Below are 9,315 nucleotides of genomic sequence, written 5' to 3' on the forward strand. Positions count from 1 at the left end.
AATGAAGTATATATCTATCTGTCCTTCAAAAGACGACAATTATGCATTATTATGCAAACAGAAACCAAATATTTTAGTATGTCCTAAAAAGTTACTTTGCCCGGGAGGGGAGACATGATTCAGCTCCTGCTCTTTGGAACAGCCCTTTCTCTCCTTTCTTTCTTTCTTTCTTTCTGCTGATCAGCCAACTGGCTCAGCTTTGTTGGTTGTCCTGGCAACTGCAAATCCCCCTGGCACCAAGTTATGACCTCGGTATTATTTCCATTCTTTCCGTGTGCCTGCTCTTCCTCTTCCTCCTCTTCCTCACTCATGCTTTTGTGTGCGCGAATGTGGGTGTGTTTGTCTCCCTTTGCCATCACTCTATTTCTTTCTCGCTGAAATGATATCTCCTTTCTTTTCTTCTTTCCTTTTTTTTCCAAAACAAAAAAACAGCACTTTCGCCTCACCGTCTCAGATTGTTGTCATTACCCTCTTTCCCTGCTCTCCCTTTACAGAGGGAGAAGCAATGGAGCATAAAAAGCAGGTCTGATCCTGCGAGGAATTCATTTGGAGAGAGAGAGAGGGGGGGGGGGGGGGGGGGGAGGGAGGTGTGGAGAAAAGGAGAGGAGAAACCAAGAGGTGGAGAGAGACGGACAGAGAGAGAGTGCATTGTGAGTCAGAAGGAATGACAGAGAGAGAAAGTGAGAGAGAACTGAGAAGTTCAGGTACGGTAAACGAAGAAGCCCTGATGAATCATCGCACCACCATTAGTGAGGAGAGGAAAGGATGGCTAAATGGACAGCCGACTGAAGGACAACATTTCAAGTCCTCTAAAAAAAAGAGAGACAACTTGAAGCGAAACTATTTGTAGCTACTGTATCTCTTTAGAAAAACAAAATAAAATAGTGTAATGCTAAATGTTTTCAGTGACTATACTAAATCTCCAGATCTGACAGATGATTTATTGCCTGTCAACCTGAATACATGGTATATATTTATCACCTGTTTAACTGCACCTAAATCAGGGGAACATTATGAAATGGAATTGAAAGTGTCTCCCTCAAAGCTCATGGGAAAATATCACACATACATCATAGATACACACATAGAGCAGATGAATGTGATGTGCGTGTCTGCGCACGCACGCACGCACGCACGCAAGTCACAGTACCCACACAGACACAGTCGGACACACATATACATCATAGACAGACAGTCATAGTCATAAACACATGTCACAATCACATGCTCTCACAGAGGCACACACGCATGCACACAAAGCCACATGCAAAATGCCAATACACTTACTCTCAATCACACATGTCGCACGCACACACACACGCAAGCACGCACGCACGCACATGCACCCATATCCCCCATTGGCCACCCCCTGTCGTTCTTTCTGACAGCTGTAGGGGCCTGTAGAAGTCTGACAACACAGCTCAGTTCTAGTATGCCAGGCCTGCAGTATGTTGGGAACCGACACAGACTCGCATACCACGCATTCTACCACCCCGTCGCCCCCCCACCCCCCCCTCTAGTGTCTTTTTCACTGGGAAACCCAGTCAATGTCTCACATTCACAATGGCTGTTTGGAACCGCAGGCGGCAAACATCTCCATAGCTGCGAGCTATTGGTCTTCCTTTGTGACGGTCTGCAGTCCATCATTCCTGTCACTATGTCAGGAACATCAGGATGTCAACAATGTCCTCTGACCCTCAGAGATAAGAAGGGACAAGTCAGGGACATCATGTCTCCTTCAGAGAGAGAAAGCAGGTTTGAGAATGTGGCCAGAAAAAGCATCTGCCATTGTGCCCCCAATTGTACATATGATTTGTGAGTGTGTGTGTGTTTGTTTGTAGTTGTACTGTAGGTGGATTTGTGGTATAGAAACAGCACATGTGTTTTGTATATCTTCGATTGTGTGTGCCGCGTGCGTGTGCTTGTGTGTGTGTGTGTGTGTGTGTGTGTGTGTGTGTGTGTGAATGAGTGAGTGAGTAAGTGAGATAGAAAGAATAAAAGAATACCTGCAATAAGTATTAAAATGTGCGTCTTTGAAACTGGTGTTTTCAGTAACTGGATATATGGTGTCCTGTACACCGCCATCATGTACTGTATGTGTCTTTACTATTTTTGGAATACTTTTATTATTATATTATTATTTACAAGAAAATGCATGTATTTTAATTCAGTTGATCTGAAGCAGGCATAAAACATATCCCCAAATGATCAGAGAGAGGGGGATATCAAAAGATGATGGGGAGGATATATCCTCCCCATAAAACCACCCCAGCAAACCAAACACTGGATGTATTTATGCATGCACAACACACTACACTTACTACACTTCTGTGTTTACTTCTTGTCTGTGCTTTGTCAGTATCAGTGTCAGAGACCTGGGCCAGGGCTGTGTTTGATTGGTCCCTGGGGACGATCTGGGAGTGGTGGAGGTGTCAGTGGGTCGAGGGGTCACCGTCCGTCCAGAGGGGAGGGGAGAATCGTGGGTGGGGGTCACCGTGGAGAGCTCCTTTTAAGTGTCAAATGTGGAAAGAGGTTGTGTCAGCTCCTCTCACTTTTCACACGCGCACGCACGCACGCCATGAGCTGTGCCTGTTACTTTGAAAAGGTTAGGCCAGGGTACGTGCCTTTTTTGGAAGTTATATAAAAGCGTGGGGCCCACTGTACAGATTTTAATTCTTGCTGGGTGACACTGTGTCTCATAAACATTATTACTAGGCCCTGGATAAATAGTATCATGCCGGGAGTGTCTGTTCTTGTGATCATGGGGACGGATCGGAGCGCCGTGGCTTTCGGCTTGGCAGGATGAGCTCAGCGCTGTCATGTAATGTGGAGGGAGGGGGTGAGGCTTGAGGGAGAGAAGAGGAGAGGAGAGGAGAGATATCATGCGGTGGTGATGTGGTGGGGGCCTAATGGAGAGAGGGGAGGAAGGGAGAGCGGAGAGAAGGGAGCACATTTTTGGGGGGATGTTTGAAGGGGGCCGCGAGGGATGCTCGGTAGGTGGGTGTGATAAATGAGCTTAGTGTAGCCGAGGGGGAATGTGTGGAGCGAGAGGGTTGAAGTGATAGGGAGGTGGTATAGGGAGGATGGTGGTGAGGGGGTGGGCAGGATAGGGGGATTTTCTTGGGGGGGGGGGAAGGGTCGTGCGTGGTGGTCATGGGGGGCTTGTAAGGCGAGGCGGGCGTTCCAGATGACCCCTCACACAGTCAGGAGGTCCCTGGAGACGTACTCGGCTGGAGCAGCGCACTTGTGTCCCCTCTTCCTCTGGCAGACTGGGAGGGGGCAGACAGACATCTTTTAGGTGTCTGGTTTCTCTGCCTCTAGTCAGAAGAATCCCCACTGCTATCATCCCTAAATGCTGCACACACATGTGCACGCACGCACACACACACACACACACACACACACACACACACACACACACACACACACACACACACACACACACACACACACACACACACACACACACACACACACACACTTCCTATGCACACACCTGTCGAATCCAAAAAACACATACATGAATACCGAACACTCTCAGACTCACACGGATGCATGTAGAGCAGGCACACAGGCACGTGTGCGCGCGCACACACACACACGCACACATGCAGACACGCAAAACCCATTTATCAAACAGCCATCCCCTAGTGTCAAGGGCTCCAGTCTATGCTGTGCTTTGGCATTTGGACGGCTCTTCTACAACTGTCACCCCCTAGCATCATGCTATATCACAGCAATCCCTATGGGATTTCAACCCCAACCCCCCCTAACACTCTTCACATGTCCTAGCCACCATTCTGTGAATGAGAATGGCTTTGCTTTCTTCTCAGCACTCGGGTGGGGCTAACAATAGCTCTTTGGGAATTACCTCCCATAACCAGCACAATTGAATGTGCCCTGATTCATTTTGCCTGTCACTCCAGCCATTGTCTTTACCAATTATATGTTCATCCTTTCATTCAGCCTCTGTCCACCATGCTTTTCTGAACAGTAGCTTCGCTTAGCTACTCCCTGTCTCAAATATTCCCATCGGTATGCGTTCATGGTGGTCTGCCTGTGTGTGTGTGTGTGTGTGATATTTGAGTGTACTTTGTGTGGTGTGCAAGTGTGTATCAGTGCTAGGTAAGGTAATATGCACGTGTATCCGTATGGCTAAAAATTACAAATAAGAATAAAACGCCACATAAGAACTCTGACTGATTTAATGAACATAATGAAAATTCCAACACTCCCCCAAACCCCAGGGCAGCCATGGCCCGAGGTTTATATCTCCATGGTAACCACATAGTCTATGCCTGAACTCCTTTTCTGTAGTTCCAGGTCTGAATCGCCGCCCATTTCCCCTCCCTTCTCATCTCTTCTCCTTTTTAAAACTTTTAGCCAGGCTGTTGCTGGCTGCCTCCAGTGAGAGTGAATAGTGGCAGATTGGACGGGCTCTCGGGATAGAGGGGGTGGGTGTCATGGGGTGGATTGTGGGGAGGGGAGGTGGCGGCGGGGGGCATGTGAGGGGTGCAAATGAGTGCCATTGCTTCGCGGTGAGAGGCGGTGCTAAAAATACCTATTGACACATGGAAGGGAGGGGGGGGGGGGGGGGACTCACAAACAGGGTCACAGACAAAAACACAAGCCGTCGTGTGAAGGAGACTCATTGAAGCACCGACACACACTAACATACATACTTATTGTACATATAGGCGTAGACAGACACACTTAGGTGTGCAAAAATACACAAACACAACACATACACCCCCCCCCCCCCTCATAACAAATGCATCTGCTTCCTTACAGGTCTACGACATTATTATAGTTAAAGATGGAGTGCAGTTTTGCATTACTCTAATAGACTCTAATTAATTCCTGAAAGCTGAAAGCCTTTGAGTCAAAAGGCCCAATCGAAATAACACCATTTTAGTGTCATCATAACCCTAACTCCTCCCACATTATCAGTAGTATAACAGTAGTGGGCGAGGCTTAAGTTCAGTTGGGTGGTGCTAAGGTGAAAACCAGGTACCTAATGAACTGGTGGGTGTGGCCAGACGAAAACAAGTTTTAACACTTTCTGTACACTGTTTTGAAAAAAACAATCTTCCTCCTAGTATAATCATTCATCATAGCACCTGATGATGTTTTAGGGGGGGGGGGGGGGAATCAAGGCACTCCATCTTTAAGCAGTTAACATCCTGTCATGCTCCGCGGCATGTATATAAAAATGCTGAGCCGGCACAGATCAAGATGGCAAACGAAAAAGATCTACTGTATGAGCGACGGTGATGAAAACTAGCTTCCATCACCACCATCAACTAAACACCAGATGACGAGGAAATATATTTTGCTAGAGTGCAGTTTCTTCCAGTCGAGTTCCAGAGACCTGTATGCCAACTTGGCACTGAAGCTGTCCCGGTGGCCCCACAGCTCTTTTGTACTCTATTTAGACCAGCCAATTATGTTTCTTCTCCCAATCTAGTCATCATGGGAGATCTCGTACATCAGGTAAAAGTAGACATACACAGGAAATACAGACATCATTCAACACATAATGACATACTGTATATTATAAACACAGCTGTGTCAGTCAGCACACCATAACTTAACTCTCATCTCGCACATTGTAAGTCTCTCTGGATCTGCGACATCTGCTAAAATTATAAATAGAAAATAAGAAACTGTCTAAACTGTCATTATTTTAAACATTGCAGAGCCGGAAAACATGTAAGCCATCTACACTGACAGTCAGTGTCCCGTTTCCTTTTTTTGTTGTTAAAGCTCAGTGCCAACAGCATTATGGCTGTTTCCACACCAAAAGCACAAACCCTGTGAGCAAACAAACCCAGCTGCGATGTTGTGTTCCTGTCTGAGGAGAATATTGGGAGAGCAGGCACAGCCTGTTGAATGCTCGCTGTGGCAGGTATTGTTCCTGTCTTAACCCTGAGTTGACATGCGAGCAGCTGTACACTTTGCCAAGTTTCAGTCACCTGATATAAATGGTATCCGTCCCCAGTCGAGCTGGCAGACTTCTCTAGCTGAAACTTTACACTGTCCTTAAATCTAGGATATTAACATAACCTCTGTTTTAATTACAACAAACTGAGTGAAAGTGTCCACAATACATAGCAAACTTGCTAAGGTGTAACAGCATTATTTAGCGTACATCAATAAAAGGACATGTAAAATACAACAGCTAGCATGGTTTTAAACCACTGCGTGCCTGTATACTTACGTAGACCGGAGTCCCACAGGGCCTTACTGTATATTAGGTCTGCTCTATTATTTCCCTCTGCACCGAATCTCCTCACTGACAATAGCCGATCTACAAGCTCACAACACGCTGCAACTCTCTATCTTGTGAGAATGTAGATCTGCCATTTCTGCTGTTGTATTGTTAGTATTGTTAGGGGCGGCAGTGGCTCAGGTGACCGCATGGGAACCACAAGGTTCCCAGTTCGAACCCGGGCTCCCCCAGAGTTAGTGTCGAAGTGTCCTTGAGCAAGACACTGAACCCCTAATTGCTCTCAATGTGCAGGTTGGTGCCTTGCATGGTTTCTTCCGGCATCGGTGTATGAATGTGTGTGTGAATGGGTGAATGTAATGTACAATCTATGTAAAGCGCCTTGGATAAAGGAGCTATATAAATGCACCATTTAGCACCAGAATAGGGAGTGGTTGGCTTGCACAGTAGGTACAGTGCTTTTCCGCAGGGGAATACATATGGAATAAGGTTGCTGTAAACATGTGCTCGGTGCTATTCTCTGGTTACAGTCATCCCTATCAGACATGGGTGTGGTGAGTCTACCTGGATGAGCTCTGGGGATAATAGCATACTGGCTGCTCCCTGCTAAAACCTCAGCCTGGCGCAGGAGCCTGGGAAATACTCGTCTCAGCTGTCTGTACCTCTAACCACATCTGGGCCGACTCAGACTCAAATCTTGACAGGGAGGTGAAAGCCAATTCCCCTGAAGAATTCATGGCATGTCTTTGATTAGTGCCAATATTTCATCAGAATGCGTCTACCCGTTACTTAGCGGATGCAGGCAACGTGCATGAAGTCCCACTTTTGAGAAATGCACAGAAAGGTGTCACACTTCACCTCTTTTTATCCACCGTAGAAAGTCACAAGGACTCATCTGATACAGCTTGCTTGAGAGACACTAATGATTTCTATAACCACTTGGTTCTAGTCATGTGAAGTAGCCTACAAAATCTAAATCAATTTAATGCAGAAAGTGTGACAATTGACCCATAAGGGTTGTTATGTTGCCTACTTGTGTATAGCTAGAGGCCTTCTAGAATCAGCAACCACTTTCATATACCTGTGTAAATGCAGGAAGGGGGGAGCAGAGGGGCGTCTGCGATAGCCGAGTGTGTCCTGTGTTGATGCAGGATTATTACACAAAGCAAGACTTTTACAGTTCCCTTGGCTTAAAGCGCAAATAACATGCATTTTAAAACTGCTTTTAATATTTAATAATCATATGGTCTATGTCCCTCAAAGTTATTTCTAATGGTTTGAGCCTCAATCACCACTCTGATATAACCAGGCCTTGTCAATTCTTTCTGGACTTTGAAAGCAGTTTTAGCTGCAGTACCACACTGTCCTGAGGTGGAGAGGGTGCTGATATGCAGATTATTTAATATTTGAGTCATTATAATACTCATGCTAGATAAAACCAGGCTTGTTTCCATTCCATGCCAGCTTGGAAAATCAACAATGGTGGACATTGTAAACAAAGTGGAAATGCAAATTTGGAACTGAAGACTGAAGAAAAGGAGGAATTATACAAAGTAGGGTGACATTGATGACATCACGATGAGGCCAAAATCAGTCGAGCTGTTTCTGAGAGCAATTTCCATTAAAACACCCATATGACATGAAGGCCTGATTTTTCAAAATTGGTTATTTGTGGGGATAGAAAACACACATGGGAGCCCCAAAAACACAAAAGAAATTTAAAAAGTTGAATTTTATGTTATAGCTCCTTTAAGGTGTGGACGATCTCCTTCATGCATCCATGATGCGATCAGGTTCAGGTCCATTGAACTCATGCTAGATCTTGGTATTAACTTCTTCGGCTGTGTATTGGAAACAAACCTGAGACGAGGTCGAGGCCAGAAGCCTCGCCACCCCCCCAGTGTGGGCACCAAGAGGCAGACTGGGAGACATTTTGTCTAGGCAATAAATCAATATGTGTGCGTGTTGCGTGTGTTTGTACTATGTGTGCGCATGTGCGTGTACTTGGGTGGGTGGATGAAGGTGTGCGTGCATACGTGTGTGTTTTGATCTGGCGTGTGTGGTCTCAGCAGTGTAAGTGAGAATGATAGAGAGACTATTGGTCTATGTCACGCACTTGTGTTGTGCGTGTGTTGTAGCCTTGTGCAGTGCTTGGGATATTATGAAAGTGATCCATATAAAAGCAATGTGTACAGCACATGTGCCTACCGGTATGTATGTACTGTGTAGGTTGAGTGTATGCATGTGAATGCCAGTAGCCAACTGCCAATATAAGCATTGAAATACTGCATATACGTGAGTGTGATGTTTTGCATGTGTTTTTTCTCAGCAGTGTCGAGAGCTGATCTTTTGCATATGAAATGTGTTCATTCATGTGTGTGCATAATGCCAGCGATGTGTGAATTCTATTGACCTTTTCTATCGGTGTGTGTGTGGTCTATTAAGCACATGACCATGACAGTACACGTTTCTCTCTCCAGAGTCTCCATAGATAGGAAAGTTGAGTGCAAACCCGTCTGACAGCGGAGTGAAAATGAGAAGAAAGAGTTGCGGCTCTGTGTCCACACTTGTCACGGTGTGTGACCCACCTTTCCCAGGGTGATAAAACATGAACATGGCTGCGAGATCAGGTAACACATAGCACACATTCAACACTGTAAACACCACAAATGAGACGCCTGTGCGCACAATCAAATCAATCGAAGTGCACCTGACCATTAACTGTAGTCCATGGACATCATACTCGTGCTGGCCTTGAAAGCCATCTAGTGACCACATGGGTGTACATGCCAGCGAAGATATACAACCGTAATTTTGGCTCATGGAGAATAACCTCCGGCCTAGGTGCTGTAATAGAGCCAAGAGGGACATTTGTAATCCATGGTGTTTTCCTTTTAATTTGGTTCTAACACACCTGTGTTGTTCTCCCTCCTCCTGAAAGAGTTATTGCAGCTTCCCAGGTGCCCTATATATTAGCTGCATCACCTGTGAGTGTGCGCACGTGTGCATGTGCCTACATGTGCGCCCTCTCATGCTACACCCGGGGGAGTTTGTGAACCGGACATTTTTTTCAGGTCTGCTCAGTG

This window comes from Protomyctophum parallelum, assembly GCF_964188405.1.
Source record: "Protomyctophum parallelum genome assembly, chromosome: 3".
Classification (NCBI taxonomy): Eukaryota; Metazoa; Chordata; class Actinopteri; order Myctophiformes; family Myctophidae; genus Protomyctophum; species Protomyctophum parallelum.